We start from the raw sequence: 20,868 nt of genomic DNA on the forward strand, positions 1-20,868 counted from the left end.
AAGGTCTCCACAGCTGACAGTCCACACTGGCACCAGCATTCTCCCAAGGGGATCCCTCTGAACCATCCCATGGTAACTGCTGAGGAAAAGCTGCTCATTCTTAGCAAGGTAATTGCTCTCTGACATTTTGGATAAGTTAACTTTATTATATATAAGGATAAAGAGCTCCTAACATGCAATCTTGGGTATAGGGGGCTGTTCTTTGGGTATTAATCTCTGCCACCAGTTCATGAAAATCTAGATCCAATAAACGTTTCTTCACCAAAACTGTTGCTTTTTTCCTCCCTTGCGTTAATAGGAATTCAGCTAAAAATCCTATTGAGGCTATCGGCTGATGTACTTATTTAACCCAACCACTGTCTGAGATACTAATCAATGCTAGATTTAAGAGATTCTAATCAATGCTAGATTTAAGAGATTCTGACTCTCCATAAACCATATTAATCTAGTAGACTAGCATCTTATTGTTTATAAGTGAAGTCAGGTTTGGTAAGTTTGCTTCAAGTCGTAGCAGGGAAGATGGTGTATCATTTGGCATTTGAAAAATTGTTCTGAGGTATCGGTTTTGGATAGATTCAATCCTCTGTAAATTGTTGCCGTGTGTGTTTGTGTGCTTAATTTTGTTTAAAGCAGCACAACAGCAGTAGAGAGTAACAGCGGATGTTGAAATGCGAGTGTGCCAGCATGTGTGTGTGCTTACCTAAGAAAGCAGGCTTGTACCCTGCATCAGGATCACTGAGACTTGAGACTTAGTAAAATAAGCTACTTTATTTATAGAAATACATAGGAGATAGAAAGGCAAACCTAGTTCTAACTAACTAACTAAGCTGGAGGCGTAACACCCAGGTGTAGGAGTTAGCCCCATACTAGGAGTGAGAGCAGAGACAAAAGGATGTCTCATCTCTCCCAGACAGTGGGAGAAGAAAGAAGTGGAAAAGGCAGAAGGAGGAGGGGCAGGTAAGCTTCCCTAAAGACATAACAGTCTAGCAACAGAAGGAAATCAGTCAGAGCATCACAGGTAAAGGTAAACAAGCCTATCCATATGGAGGACCCTAGCTCTATCTCCCTTCTGGAACACAAACAAAAGAACAAAACAGGAGTTGCTCTTGCCCCACTTCCAACATAAATCAGTATTACCCCAGAGCTGTGCTCCATAAAGCAACTGTCCCACTACTTTTGTCTTATAGACTTTAAGTGCAGGCTGAATTAGCTGGCCTCCTCTGCCAAAGTCAAATTTAACTAATCCTTTTGCTGTCCTACCAACTCATTTTCTGGCTGACTCCAGATGGACTTTAAAAGATCCTGAGCTGGAAAAAGTGATCCCAAAATATCTAAATTGCTTAACATGGGCTATTTGATTTCCATTCATAGACCACTTACGTTGTCTCTGATCTTTCCTTACTACCATAATTTCAGTTTTACCATAGTTGATAGTTAGTAACTCAGACTTACAATAGCTACAAAAATCCCTTATCCTTAAACCCACTTGTGAGGAAGACAGGAGGACTGTATCATTCCCATTAATAAAAGTGTAGATTCTCATTGAGAGCTGCTGTGACATCCACCCCTGTGCCTCTTCGGGATTCTACCTCCTGACACCCCACACTTGGATCAGAAAATCCCCCATGAGATATCTGCCTCAGCTTATGTCAGATATACACTCTGAACCACAAGTTTCAGCCCACCACCTTTCTCCTCAAAAGGTGATCACTGGTGTAAACTGATAACAGGATTGTTATAGGTATGGTATGGAAGTGGACCTTGTTGTGGTGGCATAAGTGACCAAGCTGACACACAGGATTTTGAACAAACAAAATAAACTTTATTAATTGTTGTTATGTGCCTTCAAGTCGACTACGACTTATGGAGACCCTATCAATCAGCGACCTCCAAGAGCATCTGTCATGAACCACCCTGTTCAGATCTTGTAAGTTCAGGTCTGTGGCTTCCTTTATGGAATCAATCCAGCTCTTGTTTGGCCTTCCTCTTTTTCTACTCCCTTCTGTTTTTCACAGCATTATGGTCTTTTCTAATGAAATGTCTTCTCATGATGTGTGCAAAGTATGATAACCTCAGTTTCATCATTTTAGCTTCTAGTGATAGTTCTGGTTTAATTTATTCTAACACCCAATTATTTGTCTTTTTCGCAGTCCATGGTATGCGCAAAGCTCTTCTCCAGCACCACATTTCAAATGAGTTGATTTTTCTCTTATCCACTTTTTTCACTGTCCAACTTTCACATCCATACATAGAGATCGGAAATATCATGGTCTGAGTGATCCTGATTTTTTCAGTGTTCTTTACATCTTTACATTTGAGGACCTTTTCTAGTTCTCTCACAGCTGCCCTCCCCAGTCCTAGCCTTCTTCTGATTTCTTCACTATTGTCCCCATTTTGGTTAAGGACTGTGCCGAGGTATTGATAATCCTTGACAAGTTCAATGTCCTCATTGTCAACTGTAAAGCTGCATAAATCTTCTGTTGTCATTACTTTAGTCTTTGTTATAGTCCTTATCCATCCTATTCTACCCCTCTAATCCTAATGAAATCCTCCCTCAGTACCCTCCCAATCCTATCCCTCCAAACAACACACTCTAACTCTTCAAGGTCTAATCCCTCTCCTACTCTTTCCCCTCAGTATTTTCTCTTTTTCAAATATTTCAAATTCCAATTCTCTATCCTTTTCTCTTTGTTTGCCTCTTTATGTTACATTTCAGCCCTTGCTTTCTGTCTCCGGAACTCCAGATATTGAGGATTCATTTCCATAGGTGTGGGTCTATTGGCTATTCTTTCAACCTCCCCAGCACTTTTACCTCTGAGGTAATCTAAAAGCATCAGCTTTAGCTCATCAGCTGGTTTCCCTTCATGAGGAAGATTCAACTGTTTACATTTGTCAATCAAGCTCTCTTTCTTCACTGACTGGAGAAGATAATTTTGTCCCTATCTTCAAAAAGGGCAAAAAGTAAGAACCTGGGAACTACAGACCAGTCAACCTTCCATCAATCCCTGGGAAAATTCTGGAGCAGATTATAAAGCGGTCAGTCTGTACGCGCCTAGAAAACAATGCAATGATTACTGGAAGCCAACAGGGATTTATCAAGAACAAATCCTGCCAGACTAATCTTATCTCATTTTTTGATCAGATAACCTCCCTGGTAGACTGGAAATGCTGTGGACATAATATATCTTGACTTCAGCAAAGCTTTTGACAAAATGCCATATGTTATTTTGATTAGCAAGCTAGCTGAATGTGGGCTGGATGGAACAACTATCAAGTGGATCCACGGCTACAAAATCGTACTCAAAGAGTACTTATCAATGGTTCCTTCCCAAACTGGGAGGAGGTAACGAGTGGGGTACTGCAGTGCTCGGTCCTGGGCCCAGTGCTCTTCAACATTTTTATTAATGACTTGGATGGGAAGGTGCTGGGAATGCTTATCAAACTTCCAGATGTTACATAATTGGGAGGGATAGCTAATACCTTGGAAGACAGGTATCAAAGGGACCTTGATAGGCTGGAGCATTGGGCTGAAAACAACAGAATGAAATTTAACAGGGATCATTGCCAAGTTCTACACCTAGGAAAAAGAAACCAAATGCACAGTTATAAGATAGGGAATACTTGGCTGAGCAATACTACATGCGAGAAGGATCTTGGGATTGTTGCTGATCACAAAATGAATATGAGCCAACAGTGTGATGTGGCTGCAAAAAGGCAAATGCTATTTTAGGCTGCATTAACAGAAGTGTAGTTTCCAAATCGTGTGAAATATTCTCTATTCGGTACTGGTTAGGCCTCCTCATGAGTATTGCGCCCAATTCTGGACACCACAATTTAAGAAGGATGCAGACAAACTGGAATGGGTTCAAAGGAGGGCAATGAGGATGATTACAGGACTGGAAGCAAAGCCCTTTGAGGAGAGACTGAAAGAACTGGGCATGTTTAGCCTTGAGAAGAGGAGACTGAGGGGAGATATGATAGCACTCTTCAAGTACTTGAAAGGTTGTCACACATAGGAGGGCCAGGATCTCTTCCCAATCATCCCAGAATGCAGGACACGGAATAATGGGCTCACGTTGCAGGAAGCCAGATTTCAACTGAACATCAGGAAAAAATTCCTAACTGTTACAGCAGTATGTGAGGCGTCCTTCCCTGGCTCTCCCTGTCAGGTTCCTACCTGCTCGTGGTTACTGCCTGTCTCTAGGCACCACCAGGGACTCCACCAGTCCAGACTGTCCTTTTTTATGGTTTCCCTCTCCGCTCTAGCATAGATCTCAACAGATCCCCCTGCTAGGCAGCATCACCAGTCACGTCCTATAACCAGTATTCCTAGAGACTCTGCCTGAGTCTCCCTCAATTAGGTTACCTCTGTGACTGCGTGCTTAAGCTGTCCCAATCCCTTTGATTTACTCAGACTGCTTATAATTCTGGTTTGCTCTGAATACTTGTGGTGTTATATTCTTCCCGTCACCCGCTGCCACCATTTGCCACTCTTCAGCCTTGGTTATTTACCTCACCCTCCCTTCTGGTCTGTGAAACCCCAGCCAAGGTTCAGGCCTCTGGTAAACCAAATTAAGTATTTATTAAATAACACAGAGAACAAGATTAACAAGATTTCTTCATAAGGCACATAAGCATATGGTTTTATCTAATACTAATCTGAACTCCACCCCCCTCCTTCTCCACGCTCTCCTGACAAACAACTCTCTCAAACCCACCAACATCCACCTCACATCCACTTCACATCCACCCACTAACATTCACCACCCAGATTTACCTGTCATTCTTCCTTTTATACTGTCAGCCTTTTTAAACATTCAGCCAATCATCCAGCATTCTACTGCCCATTCACTCCCCCTCCTCTTTCACTCCACTTACCATGTATCTTCTAAACAAACAGCACTTACCCTATTTACACTAATAGGATCATCACACAGTACAACAATGGAACCAATGACCTAGGGAGGTGGTATGCTGTCCAACACTGGAGGCCTTCAAGAGGCAGCTGGACAGCCACCTATTGGGTATGCTTTAATTTGGATTTCTGTATTGAGCAGGAAGTTGGACTTGATGGCCTTATAGGCGCCTTCCAACTCTATGATTCTATAATCTCCATTTTCCCAAATAGATTTTTTCCTTTTCTTTTCTCCCTCACAAACAATATTTCAACTTAACTTTCACCATACTGAGTTAGGGTTTGATATATTGTTTCACCAGTGCACTCTTCGCCTGTCACCACCCTGTGACTAAACAAGATTCCCTTTTATTCAGTAGCCTTTAGCTGACCATGAAATAAAGCTTTTTTATTTTGGATCCCACTGCTTTTGCCGCCATTTGTGATATGCACCCCTGTGCCTCTCTGGGATTCTACCTCCTGATCCAAGTGTGGGGTATCCCAGAGAGGAACGGAGTGAACATCACAACTACCACCTTCCACCTTGCAACTCATGGTCATACGCCCCAGGTTTTCAAGATGCCCCTTGTTTTAAAGACTGTAAGAAAGGGATAGTTAATCACTAGTGTAGTAGCTGATTCCCCCTTTAGGATGCACACCTTAATGTGGTGAGGGCGTTTGAGAGTGTTGAAGAAGCTGAGAGCAATGCCGTCAGGAGTCTAGACCAAGAGGCTAGACTCCTAGCAGGGGCACCCACGGCGGAATGGTCAAAGCTGAAACACCAGACTAAGATGCATCCAAACTCAGAGGAAGGCAATGGTAAACCACCTCTGAATACCTCTTACCACAAAAACCCTATGAACAGAGTATCCAAAATGCAACACGAGATAGTGCTGGAAGATGAGACCCCCAGGTCAGAAGGCACTCACCGAGCTACTGGGGAAGAACAAAGGACAAGTATGAGTAGCGCTGTGACTAATGATGCAGCTGGGTCAAAGCCGAAAAGAAGCCCAGAGGCTGATATGCACAGATGCGAAAGGAGAGTCCAGAGTTGTATGATGCACACAATATGGAATGTGAGAAGCATGAACAAGGGAATGTTAGAAATTGTCAAGCAAGAAATGGAACGCATCAACATTACAATACTTGGCATGAGTGAATTAAAATGGATGGGAATGGGACATTTTCAATCAGGCAACTACAAAATACTTTAAGCAGGAAATGAGAAATAAAGAAGAGACGGGGTTGCTTTAATAGTGAGAAGTGATGTAGCAAAAGCAATTAGGAGCTACAATGCAAGGTCTGAGCAAGTGATATCAATGAGATTAAATGGGAAACCTATTAACATAACCATCATCCAAGTCTATGCTCCAACGTCAAACGCAGAAGAAGAAGAATTGGGGAGATTTTATACAGAAGTACAGGAGGAAATTGATCACACACCAAAACAAGATATGATGATAATCATGGGGGACTGGAATGCAAAAGTAGGGAACAGAGAAGAACAAGGAATTGTGGGGAAATGGGGCTTAGGAGAGAGAAATGAAGAAGGAGAAAGACTTACTGAATTCTGTGAAGCCAATAATTTGTTTCTTGCAAACACATTTTTTGAGCGACCAAAAAGACGACTATACATGTGGACATCACCAGATGGTCAATATAGAAATCAAATTGATTATATAATCGGCAACAGAAGATGGAGAAGTTCCATACTTTCTGCAAAGACAAGACCAGGAGCAGACCTGCGATACAGATCATGAACTGGTTATATCGAAAATCAGAGTAAAGCTAAAGAAGAAGAACAAAGCAATCATAATGCCAAAATATAATTTAAATAACATCCCAGAAGAATATAAAGATCAAATAAGGAACAGATTTGAGGCTTTAAACTTAGTTGACAGAGAACCAGAAGAACTATGGAATGAAGTCAGAGACATGATCAGGGAAGAATGCAAAATACCTCTAGTTAAAAAGAGAGAAAGACCTCAATGGATGACTGAAGAAACTCTTAAAATGGTTAAAGAGAGAAGGAAAGCAAAAGCAAAAGGAGATAGAAACACGGTCAGAACCCTAAATGCAACAATACAGCAACTGGTACGTAGGGACAAAGAAAACTATTACAATAGTTATTGTATAGAAATAGAAAAGGACAACAAAATGGGAAGAACAAGAGCCCTATTCCAAAAGATTAGAGAAATGAAAGGGAAATTTAAACCACGAGTAGGGATGTTGAATAATCAATAGGGGAACACACTGACTGACCAAGATGAAATAAAAGGAAGATGGAAGCAATACACTGAAGAACTCTATAAAAAAGATGCAGGGATGACAGATTCATTCATGGAGGAACCATATGATGAAGAACCAGACATTTTAGAATGTGAGGTAAAAGCCGCTCTTAAAAAACTTGGAAGAAACAAATCAACAGGAACAGATGGCATACCAATAGAGTTGCTACAAGCTACTGAGACTGAATCTGTCCAAATTTGGACAAAAATCCATCAAGAAATATGGAAAACTAAACTACAGCCCACAGACAGGAAGCGTTCATATATCCCAATTCCAAAGAAAGGGGATCCCAGGGAATGCAGTAATTATCCAACTATTGCCTTAATATCCCATGCAGGTAAAGTAATGCTCAAGATTCTACAACAAAGGCTCTTACTGTATATGGACCGAGAAAAGCCAGATGTCCAAGCTGGATTTAGAAAGGGAAGAGGCACCAGAGATCATATCGCAAACATACATGGGATAATAGAACGGAGCAAAGAATTTCAGAAGAAAATCACCCTGTGCTTTATAGATTACAGCAAAGCCTTTGACTGTGTAGATCCGACTTTCCAACCAGTATACCTCCAGATGTTGTTGGATCACAACTCCCATCAGCCTCAGCCATGGGCAATGCTGGCTGAGGCTGATGGGAGTTGTGGTCCAACAACATCTGGAGGCACACTGGTTGGGAAAGGCTGGTGTAGATCATGAAAAACTATGGAATGCTTTAAAAGAAATGGGGGTGCCACAGCATCTGATTGTCCTGATGCGCAACCTATACTCTGGATAAGAGGCTACTGTAAGGACAGGATATGGAGAAACCGATTGGTTTCCAATCGGAAAAGGTGTGAGACAGGGGTGTATTTTATCACCGTATTTGTTTAATCTGTGCGCAGAACATATCATACGGAAAGCAGGATTGGACCAAGATGAAGGTGTGAAAATTGGAGGGAGAAATATCAATAATTTAAGATATGCAGATGATACCATATTACTAGCAGAAACCAGTAATGATTTTAAAAGAATGCTGATGAAAGTTCAAGAAGAAAGCACAAAGGCAGGACTACAGCTGAAAGTCAAAAAGACTAAAGTAATGACAACAGAAGATTTATGTAACTTTAAAGTTGACAATGAGGACATTGAACTTTATCAATACCTTGGCACAGTCATTAACCAAAATGGGGACAATAGTCAAGAAATCAGAAGAAGGCTAGGGCTGGGGAGGGCAGCTATGAGAGAACTAGAAAAGGTCCTCAAATGCAAAGATGTATCACTGAACACCAAAGTCAGGATCATTCAGACCATGGTATTCCCGATTTCTATGTATGGATGTGAACGTTGGATAGTAAAAAAAGTGGATAAGAGAAAAATCAACTCATTTGAAATGTGGTGTTGGAGGAGAGCTTTGCGGATACCATGGACTGCAAAAAAGACAAATAATTGGGTGTTAGAACAAATTAAACCAGAACTGTCACTAGAAGCTAAAATGATGAAACTGAGATTATCATACTTTGGACACATAATGAGAAGACATGATTCCCTAGAAAAAACCATAATGCTGGGAAAAACAGAAGGAAGTAGAAAAAGAGGAAAGCCAAACAAGAGATGAATTGATTCCATAAAGGAAGCCGCAGACCTGAACATACAAGATCTTAACAGGGTGGTTCATGACAGATGCTCTTGGAGGTCACTGATTCATAGGGTCGCCATGAGTTGTGGTCGACTTGAAGGCACATAACAACAACAGTAGCAGATTCAGAAGTGCAGTCCCTTCATGATAGTCAAGTCTCACCCCTTTGCTTGTTTGCTCACTGTTATAATCTCCACACCGCTTAGTCCCTTCCGTGAGTGCCTTCTCCCACAACAACAGACATACCTAGAAGCCAAGCAGCATGAAAGGGGATTGTATTAGCTACTGAGAAGAGTCTTCTCAGTGGCTGTCTAACCTTCTTTCACTCTGATTGGCTCCAATCAGCAGGAAAGGATAAGGAACCATGATAGAAGCCTTTTCCGGGTGGCTAACACACTCCCCTTTCTTGCTGATTGGCTTGTAAGATGCTGGAGACATAGGGACCCTGCCTGGACCCTTCTCCCAAAAAAGCAAGAGGTCTAAGACTCCCCGAGACCCTAGACAACTACACCCCTGTAGTTAATGTGGTGTACTCCAGATGTTGTGGACTACAACTCCCATCCCATCAGCCCTAGCAAGCATGGCCAATATTTAAGGGTGATGGGAGGAACATAGGAATCTTCCTTATACTGAGACCATGGTCCATCTAGCTCAGTCTTGTCAACACTGACTGGCAGTGGCTCTCCAGGGTTTCAGGTGGGAGGGTATTCCTAGCCCTACCTGGGGTGCCAGGATTGAACCTGGAACCTTTTGCATTCAAACCACTTATGGCCCCTTTGTACTCTAGCATCAAGCTACAGCTCTTCCCCTTTAGAATTGGAGGGCACCACATTGGCTATCCATGCTGCAGATTCAAAGCTGGAGAACAACTATACAGTACTGCTTTAAATCATCTGGTGGAGCAAGGCAGTCAACCTTCTCATATTCATTCCCTCTTTGGTTGGGTCATCTACCGCTTGCTAGCTCCGAGAATCTCACACAGCAAACATACCAGTTTATGGTGTCATTTAAGAATAATTGTCACTCACCTTTCAATCCCTTTTCTAAAATACTGATGGTGGTAGTAGTAAATTACCTGCAGGATCTGCCTGCAGTGATGTAACATCAAACACTGAATGAGAATTTTACTGTGGTGGGGAAGAGGCATATTCAACAGTGGGTCCAGCAAGGTATTAGCATTCATCTATCAATACAAATATATCCAGTCTGAAGCAAAGACCTTTCCATTGCACTAAGTGCTTTCTGTGTGCAGATGTGAAGTTTGCTTCAGCCAATAAATCCAAGTCTGCTCAGGAGGAGTAGGAGGGGGATTATATTTGAATACAAGTGAGGCCAGCAGCAAATCAATCAGTCATGCCCTCCTCTGGGATATTCTATTCCATTCCCCCTCCCGTCCCATTTTCAAGTGCCCCCTCACAACCGTCAGTCAGTAGTCCACAGCCACTGACCATGTTCATTTCTGATTGGGCTATTTTTGGGGTTTCCCCTTATCTTTCCATCCTAAAGATTTTTTGTATTTCTGCAAAGTTTGGCATTTCCCCAAGACTGCTGGCATCTCCCTCTCGTGCATGGATGGTGCCATTTTGGATGCATAAGCATTAGCACTCATGTCTGAACATTGGAAACAGAGAAAATGATGCATGGTCCCAAATGGCCAAATCTTTGGTGAACGGTCTGGATTATGGTCATATTGCTTTTAATACCACATTAACTGATAAAGTTTCTGCTAAATCCTGTGTTTTGCTGAGATCTGCAAATTCTGTGTTAATTATTTCTAGCTCCTTTTACAGTACTACAATTCCCAGGATTCCCTGGGGAGAGGAAATGATTACCCTACCTGATTATTTTGATTATGCCCAAAGTCAACAGTACGTCAGTAGTAGTCATGCAGTTGTGCTTTTTAAACACCAGGGGACAGCAGAGGATAACAGTGTCCTTCCTACTACTATGATTTGTTTTCTGATGTAATTGCCAGTATTTTTGCAATGACTCAGTACTGGCAAAAAGGTATAATTTGCAACGAACTATGTTTGGCATAGTCTTTTCCCTTAAATATATCCAGATCTTTGAAATGTGTCACACTTACATATACTCTGGTTCTACAGTGCTTTGATAGCTTTTTCCAGAGGGTTTTGGAAACATATGTTTGGAGCATATCCTTCTGGGTACATTGGTGTTGTGCTGTTTTCTTTTTCATACCAGCAGCAAATAACACAGTACTAACCAGGCACTGTTAATGGTGCCTGTTAAATAAATAAATTATTTATTTATTTAATTAATTTGTATCCTGCCCTTCCTCCCAGCAGGAGCCCAGGGCGGCAAACAAGGCACTAAAAACACTTTAAAACATCATAAAAACAAATCTTAAAATACATTAAGACAAAACAGCATTAAAAACATTTTAAAAACTTTTTTAAAAGGGTTAAAAACATTATTAAACATATTAAGTAATTCTGTCACAGACACAGACTGGGATAGCTCTCAACTTAAAAGAATTGTTGAAAAAGAAAAGTCTTCAAAAGGCGAAAAGATAGCAGAGATGGCGCCTGCCTAATATTCAAAGGGAGGGAATTCCACAGGATAGGTGCTGCCACACTAAAGGTCCATTTCCTATATTGTACAGAACGAATCTCCTAATAAGATGGTATCTGCAGGAGGCCCTCACCTGCAGAGTGCAGTGATCGGCTGGGTATATAAGGGATAAGACGGTCTTTCAGGTATCCTGGTCCTGAGCTGTATAGGGCTTTGTACACCAAAACTAGAACCTTGAACTTGGCCCGGTAGCAAATGCGCAGCCAGTGCAATTCTTTCAGCAGCGGGGTGACAAGTTGGTGATACCCTGCCCCAGTGAGCAGTCTCGCTGCCACATTTTGCACCAGCTGCAGTTTCCGGACCAACCTCAAGGGCAGCCTCACATAGAACACATTACAGTAATCCAGCCTGGAGGTTACCAGTGCATGGACAACAGTGGTCAGGCTATCCCGGTCCAGAAACGGCCACAGCTGTCTCACCAGCCGAAGCTGGTAAAAGGCACTCCTAGCCACTGAGGTCACCTGGGCCTCTAGTGACAAAGATGGATCCAGGAGAACCCCAGGCTACGGACCTGCTCTTTCAGAGAGAGTACGACCCCGTCCAAAGCAGGCAACTGACCAATTATCCGAACTCGGGAACCACCAACCCACAGTGCCTCCGTCTTGCTAGGATTCAGACTCAGTTTATTGGCCCTCATCCAGCCCACCACCGAGTCCAGGCAGCAGTCCAGGGCTTGCACAGCCTCTCCCAATTCAGATGTTATGGAGAAATAGAGCTGGGTATCATCAGCATACTGCTGACACCTCGCCCCAAAGCTCCCGATGACTGCTCCCAAGGACTTCATATAGATGTTAAACAGCATGGGGGACAAGATGGTACCCTGCGGCAACCCACAGCACAGCTGCCAGGGGGCCGAAAGACAGTTACCCAATGCTATTCTCTGAGAATTACCCTGGAGATAGGATGGGAACCACTGTAAAACAGTGCCTCCAATACCCATCTCACCAAGTCGGCCCAGAAGGATACCTTGGTCAATGGTATCAAAAGCCACTGAGAGATCAAGTAAGAATAACAGGATCGCACTCCTCCTGTCCTTCTCCTGATAAAGGTCATCCATCAGGGCAACCAAGGCTGATCCAGTCCCATAACCAGGCCTGAACTCAGACTGGGATGGGTCAAGATAAGCTGTTTCATTCAAGAGTACTTGCAGTTGCTGCACCACGACCCTCTCAATCACCTTCCCTAAAAAGGGAGTATTTGCAACCAGTCGGTAGTTGTCACAAACCAATGGGTCCAGGGTGGGCTTTTTCAGGAGTGGTCGAATCACCGCCTCTTTCAAGGCAGCTGGAACCACTCCCTCCCGCAATGATGCATTGACCACACCCTGGATCCACTCGGTCAAACCCCCTCAGCAAGCTTTAATAAGCCAAGAATGGCAAGGGTCAAGAAGACACGTTGCTGGCCACATCATCGCAAGCACCTTGTCCACATCATCAGGCCGCATCAACTGAAACAATTCGCAAGAAGTTGCAGCAGGCGTTGCACCTGAATATGTTGTCAGATTAACTTTGTTTAAAGTGGTGGCTATTGTTAAGGGGTAATGCCTGTTAATGTGAAGGGCTGATTGTATGATAGAATCCTCACGGGCTAGCTAATTTTTCTAATTAACAGGCATTCCTTTTCTTGCCAGACCAACCAATGATACTGTTGGGGAGGACAGCTTTTCAGGTTGCTCTAAATGGAGGTGTGGAGTTTGGGGAGCTAGCAGGAAGATCCATTCTAGAACCCTTAGACATAGGGTTTGCCAGGTGCATGGCCTGAGACTGATCCTGTATCTTTAGCAGAAGAGAAAGTTAGCCAAGTGCAGGTGTTCTTGCAACACTATAATGAGAAAAACCACAAGGTGGAATTCTCCCTTCCCTGGTACGCGTTGGGCATATTTTCTTTACTATTTTTAATAAATCCATTTGGAACTTCATCATCTACATTTTTTCTTTCTGGCATCCTGGGTCCCCCACCCCCCAGATCCTCCTGTTTTGTTGGATGCCATCCACTCCGGCTACTTGTTCTTTTATTTGTATACCGCCCCATAGCTGAAGCTCTCTGGGCTGTTTACAACTGAACAGCAGGGACTGGATAGAGCAGTGTGTGCCACATGGACTGCCCTGCATCAGGGTCAGCCCAAGACATTTTCCTGCGTCAGGCAAAGGAGAAGATGGTGACCCACCAACCCCATTCCATATTCAGAAGTGTACCAGATGGGCACTTGAAGGGATTCTATAAGCCAGGGTGGGGAAACCTTTTCAGCCCAAGAGTCACATTCCCTCACAGGTTGGGCAACCTTCCACAGGCTGCGACCAGTGGTGAGTGTGGTTAGAGTGGGCGTGGCTAGATATACACCACTTTTCATCCTCTATCTAGGCAAGTTAGAGGTATTATCACAGTTCAAGGATGCATTTGAGCCCAGTAAAATCACAAGAGGAAGGGCCAGAGCAGGGCCAGTGAGGGATGTGGCCTGGGGGGTATGGCCTCGGCAGAATATAGAGAGCCCAGACAGAGTGCCCAGAGCCCATTTGGCCTCTGGGCCCAAGGTCCCTCACCTCTGCTTGAAGATAAACAGTTGCTTTTATTGCCTGCCTTTATGGTTGCTGCTGCTTCAATATACTTCTGCTTTTAATGTGCTGTATTTTACTATTTTTATGGTGCCATGCACTATGTGAGAAAAGACAGGATAAAAAAAATTAAGCACACACACACACACATATATAAGGTAGTCTGTTACACTCAGGTGCAGTGGAAGATGCTGCCCCTCGCCATTGTTGAAGTCAGACATAGCTGCCAGCAGGGCTGGATTAAGACAAACTGAGGCTGCATCAAATAAGCAATGTCAAATTTAAGATGACCCATGATGCATTTTATTATGAACTTTTATCTTTGCAGTCTATCAGATTGCAAGCTAACAATCTAACTAAAAATTAATTATGTAAAACCTGAAATTTAGGGTTTTGTGTTTTATTTTAATTTTATTTAGAGGCATCTCACAGTCTGAGGTCCTAAATTGTAGCCTACTTACTGTAAACTTGTGCATAAATCTGGAACTGACTGCAGTCTGGCTGGCTTTTGCAAGCGAAATAGGAGGAAAGCATTATCATTTCCTTTGCTGGAGGCAGCCAAATGTCTGTGGGCTAACCCTGACCTAATGGCTAACAAAATAGGCCTGGTCTACACATGTTGCAGAGTGAAGTGGTAAAATGTCCACAAGTGCTGCAGCTCAGTGGTAGAGCATCTGCTTTGTATGCAGAAGGTCCCAGATTCAATCCCAGTCATCTCCAGGTCAGGCTGGGAAAGACATCCTGTGTGGAGCCCTGGAGAACTGCTGCCTGTGTAGACAACACCGAGCTAGATGGACCAAAGGCCTGACTCAGGAAAAGGCAGCTTTGGATGTGCGAAAGTGGTAGAATGATAGAATGGCCTGCACCACTTAGGAGTGCAGGTGAAGAATCATAGTTTTGATATTTCCTGGGCTGGGCCAGATTTTTTTTTCCCTGATGTGCTAGGTATTTATTTATTGGAAGCATTTACACAGGGGAACATTCAAAATTGATATCCCAGCCCTGGCACAATCCATTTTACCACCTAAGGGCTCTACTACCTCCTTCTCCTGCGTGAGACCCAGTGTGTGACCCAGCTGGAATTTCCTGCGTGTGACCCAGCTGGAATTTCAGTGGGGAAACATATCTGCCTTTTCTGCTTCGTGTTGCCTTTAAGGTGCTTTACAGTCATTGCTGCACTCATCCTCATAACAACCTTGCATGCTGGTCAAGTTCCATTCATAAAAGAAGTTTATGGCTGAGGAGAGATTCAGGCCCCAAATCCTGCTGGCCCAAGTCTGTAACATCTCACTTAATTTGGGAGGATGAATGTTCATGTTGTTCAGATCAGTCTAACCAAGACACCTATAGAAGAGGGGTGGGGAACTTTTTTCAGCTCAAGTGCCACATTACACACACACACCCCCTCTATATTCCATCCTGGCAAGCAAGAGGCATTATCAAGTTTTCAAGGACGCATCCTGGCCAGGCTAAAACATTCACAGAGTGAAGCAAGGCCAGTGAGGGGTGTAACCTGTAGAGAGGCTGTGGCCTGGAGAGAGAGTCTTGAAGGCCAGATAAAGAGGCATGGAGGGCCACATTTGGCCCCTGGGCCTGAGATTCCCTACCTCTGTTATAGAATGCTGTCACATGATTTACTCCCGGCCATGTGAGTGTTGTGAGACAATTTTCATTGGGGAGGCAGATGGAAAAATTTGAGAGGAGCAGAAGGGTTGGGGGCATTGGTCACTATAAAAGAGGTTTCTGGGGGGGACGTTTTCATAGGTAATGACAAAAACAAACCCCAATTATGACTTGTGAAGTTTACAAAAAGCAAACCAATTTAAAATACAATATTTTCCACAATAGTTGTGGAAACTAAATAACCATTACTAGGAAGTAAATGTATATTGTGCAAGTCATCCTACCACAATTATTTGTACTGTTAATAAAGTCTAATGCACCATGATTTCTCTGCAAACTTGCAGAACTGTTCACTTAAAATTCCTTCAAATATGTTACTTTCAAAAGCCAAGATTACTAAGTTTGCTTTTCTCTGATCAAGCATTGAACACCTGTATGGTGTCAGCACATGTGTCAAAGTTGAGAATGAATTTTCACACACAGCTGTAGATCCAGCAAATGTGAGTCCTGCAGCATATGTGTGTGGAAAGGCTTCCTTGTACAGATACAATGTTTTAGTAAGCTTGTGAACTGTGAGTCAGTTCTCCTGAGGCAGCTACTTCCCGTTAACTAACTACCCTGGTCCCCTTTGCCATGCCAGGAAAGCGGTTAAGAGAAGCTTCATTTTAAAATTAATTAATACCTATAAACATCATTTTTCACAAGGAAATACTTGACAGCAGCGTGTCACATAGGAACTATCTCTCTCTCTGGACCTACAAGTGCTAGAATCAACTGTACAAGCACACAGTCTCTGTTCTACAGCAAGGCCCTGGGGCCAGCCAGCTAACACTGCTTCTGATGGCTCTACTAACAAGTCTCACACATCCTATTTTGGTAGTACCTAAGTTCGCATGAGAAAAGTTAAATAAAGTGAATTATTTACAGTGATCATTTGCACATTTGGATGGAGATCTCAAAACTGTTGCAATTAAGGCTCCTGCCACATTGTACTCTTCAAAACCAATTTGAAATGAAATCAGCTTGAAAGGAATGAAAGGATATATTTTTCAACTTTTTAAACAAACCAGGGTAAAATGTCCTCCAGACACACATGCACACACAATATTCCACCTCCCCATTGCCTGGGCTAAGTTCGTAAGGTCTCATTAGGTTTCCTGGGCCTTGGAGAGAGAGCTCACTCATCTCTCTGCTTCTTCTCAGGTCCTGCACTGGACTTGGCTTGACCTGAGACTGATCCTGTAACTTTCGGAGAAGAGAAAGTCAGCCAAGTGCAGGTGTTCTTGCAACTCTGTAATGAGAAAAACCACAAGGTGGAATTCTCCCTTCCCCCTACCCAACTTTTAAAGAACAGAAGACCTCTTGGTTGCCAGGCCCGACCTCCAAGAGGTCTTCTGTATCTTTAAAAGTTGTGCAGAGGGAAGGGAGAATTTCACCGTGTGGTTTTTCCCATTACAGGGTTGCAAGAACACCTGCACTTGGCTGACTTTCTCTTCTCCAAAAGATACAGGATCAGGATCAGGCCCTGAACCTGGCAACCCTATGAGGCTACTGCACTGTCTAGGCCCAAAAGCCTAGGCACACCCACCAGATGCACTAATAGCACCCACCACCTACAGAGGCTGCCTGAGCACTAGAGGGCAGGAAGATATCAGTGTTGCCAACAAGAATCCCCCCCACCAGACCCATGCCCCAAATCCACCAAAATCTGACCTTAACCCACTAGACACCACATTTGATAACATTTTTGTGTTATTGTGAAACACTCTTATGAGGAATTGCTTAACAAGGTGGATAATACAATTTAAAAGTATTAGTAACCATTGGTGTGTTGTATTTAAGTTTGGAACTGCAGATATACATATGTGTGTATATCTTTTAGCTCTGAGAGAAGTATGGTGGTTTTGCATTCTTGGGGTTTTTTTAGGTTTAAAAAAATTGTGTGTGTGTGTGTGTTGGTTGGCTGGACTAGATGGGCCTTTGCCTGATCCAGCAGGCCCTCTCTGTGATGATTATAAGATGTACTGTTTATACAAAGGATACCAGTTGAGGAATCACCTTATTAAATGCAAGCAGAGGTTTCTCATTGGTGAGGCAGGTGCACTCTGTGCATGCACATGCCATTCATTTCTGAGGCTTATAATTCCTAATCATCCTGTCTCCTTTGATGGAGCTTAGACTATGTCAGGCTTTGATTGGGTAGGAGTGTTTTCAGACATGGGGCTTATTGCATTAGTTTAACAGATTTAAATGGTTGTGCTTCTGTTCCGATTTCTAACATTTCTTTCACACTGCAGTACCTGTTGCGTTAAGGAACAGTCGCTTTTTCAGTCGATATACTGGGATTTTGCATAAATGTCTTTCACACAGCTGCAACAAACAATGTCTTGTTGTCATCCCACACTCATTATACACATGTGCGCTGTAGTTCCCCACTGTGTAGGAGGTCTAAAATCGTGTCATGTCGCCATGCAACCCCTTTTCCTTTTAGCATCTGACTTTTAAAAAAAAATTAGTTGTATAGCCACAGGGGTGTCTGTAGGAAGTGCAGCTTCTATCCATGCCTACTCTGGAATACCAGTACAATTTTAGTCAGGCAATAAAACCCCATGTGCCTAAAGGGCGGGGATGCACTGCATGCTGGGATGCCTGTCATGTGAGCAGCTGCAGCTAACAAACAACTCCTGCTATTTTCCGGGTTCCCAAGCTTGCAAACGGATTATTTCTGGTATTATTTATCACAAAAATTAGTGCTAAACTTGCACTATATTCCACTAGAATTCCAAAACTAGCTTTTACATTGTGTGAAAGATCAAATATAATGCACAAATTATTAGGTAAGAAATCATCAGAATAATGGAATAAAGTGTAGTGTGAAAACAGCCTAAGTCAATTGGCAAGAACCTCCTTGTCATATACCTTTAAAAAACAAGCACACTGGAGGATCTGGAGACTTATCCTAACAAACCTCCTCTCTGTCACTGGTGCATTGTGTGGTGTTGGGTAAATTACTCCAGTATCCTTTCAGTTAAAGGAGTAGCCAACTAGCCATGGCTTACAGCAGAAATAAAACAATAGTTAAGTAGCACTTTACAGACTGTACATAGAAACAGATATGCAAACAAGGAAAAATACAATAAAATATTCGAAAGTATAATTTTTTTTAAAAAGGCTAGATTTGGCTAGTTTCATGAAACACATAATGGAGAAAAAAATGAAATTGAAATATTTGTAAAAACTGCCAGATTCTGACCATAAAATGTTTCACATCCACTAGATTTCCCACTATCCACTAGACAGGAAAATTTGCCACAACATATGTGCCTAAAAACACTAGGTTTAGAGGGGAAATCATTAAACTGGCAACCATGGGGGATATGCTTACAATGCATCACAATACTGTCCTTCCCTCCTTGCTTTCCTCCAATTACAAACCCTTAGGTTTGCCAGCTGCTTCCCACCTCCATCAAGATTTGTGTTCATTTCGTTCATACTGTTAACTCTTTTATTTGTCATGTTCGCATTCCCTTGGTAACTTTGCCTTGTCCCTCTCTTTGGATGCCTAAACTGTATTTCTAAAAGCTCAACTGAAGTTTTAAGTTACTGCAATGCTAGAAGTTTGGGGACTGAAGGAAAATTTCATTTGGGAGGGCAGAATTATCATTGGGAGGGCAATGTCCTCATTTGCCCTCCCTGTCACTTTACCTCTGCTCCCAGCCAGCCAAGGGCTTAGGGAGGTAGATGAGAAAGGGCTAATCTTCTTCCAGGTGGATGATGTCATCAGGAAAGGTACAGCTTTGTACACAAACCCCCAAATCCATATTAGGGCAATATCTTTATTAAATCAATCAATATGTCACAAAGTAATACGCAACCTTTCAAGTTCCCCAGACCTTTTCATCAGGCTAGATGGTAAATAAAGTGGCAGGGGGGGAGTGGGTTGGTCGATGGCAGTAGTGGCTAGTGAGGTGGGGCAGCACTGTGGATCCACCCTCCTGACACCAATGTTGCTGCAGTTCACCTAGATGGGGCTGGTGTGGGGGAGGGAGTGGCAAGGTTGGTGCTATGCTTGCGTACCAGTGGGAGTGCTGTGTGCCTTCTAGGAATGGGATCCATTGGCCGGTGCCAGTTTGAAAGCATTCCAAAAACCTAACAGGCTGGTATCAATTCGAGATCATTCTTTGTCCACAAGCCACTGCTTTTACCAATCTGTTTTCCCCCCTCAGAAAAATATTGATATTAATATCAATTTTTAAAGGAAATATATATCTTTTTAAAGAAAACAATATTTTGCAAGGATTTAGTGATATATTAAAGGAAGATAAATAAATAATAATAATAATAATAATAATAAAACTTTATTTTTACCCCGCCCTTTTCCAATAGGATTCAGAGTGGCTTACAACTAAAAACAACATCGTTAAAACATACAGAATATAATAATAATAATAATAATAATAATAATAATTTAATTTGTGGGTCGCCTAAGTGGCCAATGGCCACTCTAGGCGACGTACAATTTAACAACAATACATTACATCATAATAAAATACATCATAAAATACAATATAACAATAAAACAATAAAACAGTTCCAGTACAGAGCAGTAGGCTATTCATCGTAAAAATTTAACCCTCCCCGTAAGTCCCAAAGGCCTGTCTGAAGAGCCAGGTCTTCAAAGCTTGGCGGAATACATTCAGGGATGGGGCATGTCGAAGGTCATACGGGAGGGAGTTCCAGAGAGTGGGGGCCGCCACTGAAAATGCCCTCTCTCTTGTCCCCGCCAACCTAGCTGTTTTTGTTGGCGGGATTGAGAGAAGGTCCTGTGTGGCTGATCTTGTTGGGCGGCATGGTTGGTGGCGCTGGAGGCGCTCCATCAGATAAACTGGGCCAAGACCGTATAGGGATTTAAAGGTTAATACCAACACCTTGAATTGGGCCCGGAAAATAACTGGAAGCCAGTGTAGGTCGAACAACACTGGGGTGATGTGTTCCCGGCGGCGACAGTTTGTAAGCAGTCGAGCCGCAGCATTCTGTATAAGTTGTAATTTCCGGACCGTTTTCAGGGGTAACCCCACGTAGAGCGCATTACAGTAATCCAACCGAGGGGTGACCAGGGCATGTACCACCAGTGGGAGCTGATGAGCAGGAAGGTAGGGCTGCAGTCTACGAATGAGGTGCAATTGATACCAAGCTGCCCGGCTCACTGCCGAAATCTGAGCCTCCATGGACAGCTTGGAATCAAGAACAACCCCAAGGCTGCGGACCTGGTCCTTCAGGGGCAATTTCACCCCATCGAACACCAG

This window comes from Rhineura floridana, chromosome 3, assembly GCF_030035675.1.
Source record: "Rhineura floridana isolate rRhiFlo1 chromosome 3, rRhiFlo1.hap2, whole genome shotgun sequence".
In the NCBI taxonomy this organism is placed as follows: Eukaryota; Metazoa; Chordata; class Lepidosauria; order Squamata; family Rhineuridae; genus Rhineura; species Rhineura floridana.